Consider the following 1,453-nt stretch of genomic DNA (forward strand, 5'->3'; position numbering starts at 1 on the left):
TACGGCCAGAATTTTGAAAGTACTAGGAACTTATTGTGTCGTTTTTAATGGGTAAGCGTGTCAAGGAGAACAGATCGCTCAACCGAGTCTAATGCGCCTTGAAAACCTAGGATTACTAAATTGCTGGCCGTTTGTACGTATGGCGTTCTATAACCTGACGGATTTCAAAGATTTGGTCAACGCAATCCCTATCTATCTTCTTCCTGAATAGGGCCAAAAAATCAGACAAGCGCTGACCGATAAATTCACCCCCATCTTTGAACAATGTGGATGGGAGATTATCTGGACCAGGCGCTCTGTTGCGCTTAAGAGAACATATGCAGTCATGAACCCCCGAGACCGTAGGGGGTTCCACGTTTACCACGTCCAGGAATCTGCGTCAGTTGTAGGCTTCAGAGAAGTGGCAGGTGTTGGCCATGAGAACTGTTCAAAGTTTTTGGCTTTTGGAGAAACTACTACAGCTCAATGGTACCGATCTGAGCCCACCTCTCCGCAGGAAACCAATACTGTGGTGGTAGTGAGCAAGTGCCCGAGGCGTTGCAAAATGTAAAAGGAGCTATATTAGTGGTGTTCAGTGCTGTCTGTCCGACTTATTTGACCACAAGACCACTGTATGTCGTTGAGTTCGTTACCCATGACTGATGCCAGAAAATCCATACCCGCATGAAACAAGTACGACGGCGCACGTGAATTCCCTCAAAGGCCAAATAGTGAAGCGTCTAAGGAACGACTGAGAGCTCTGGTGGACATCGAAAACTCGATAAGTGGAGAAGCCTTTCACTACGGGAAACAGCCGTGCCGTATATCAACTGATACGATCGACTCCCTATTGGAGAGGAACGACCAATAAAACGACAATTGCAAAAGATGGCTCATTAATTCATTAGAAAAATTGTCGACCAGAGAGATGGGCCAAACACTTTGAAGAACAGTTTTGCTGGCCCTTGCAATGCACCCTACATACGGCGACTGATATGTTAACCGTGGTAGCCCGTCGGAAGGAGAACTAAAGTACGAAATATCCGTACTGAAACGTGACAAGGCACCAGGACGTCACGGTCTTTATCCAGCCTCCTCCAAATAGGGTGGAGAATCTCTGGTAACCCACTGGACAAAGCTTATTAATGCTTTCTGGAATGAACAGAAGGTGCCTGCACGACGGGGCATGTCGACAGTCGGCCATATCTTCAAAAGGGATACGTGGACGCTGTGTGAAAACCACCGTGGCATCAGCCTGGTAGTTGTGGAATCGAACATCCTCTCTGATGTTATTCTTCGATGGTTGGCTGAACACAGAGCGAGACAGACCCGTGAAAACCAAGCTGGGTTCCGTCCTGGAAGAGGATGTGTCGATGTATCCCGCCACCTAAAAGTCTACTGACAGACATGTATTTATCAGCTCCATCCTGCAACGCGCAGCTACGTACCCCACCTCCCCAAATCATCCGTGAAC

The sequence above is a fragment of the Opisthorchis viverrini genome (genome assembly GCF_000715545.1).
Source record: "Opisthorchis viverrini unplaced genomic scaffold opera_v5_164, whole genome shotgun sequence".
Lineage (NCBI taxonomy): Eukaryota > Metazoa > Platyhelminthes > Trematoda > Opisthorchiida > Opisthorchiidae > Opisthorchis > Opisthorchis viverrini.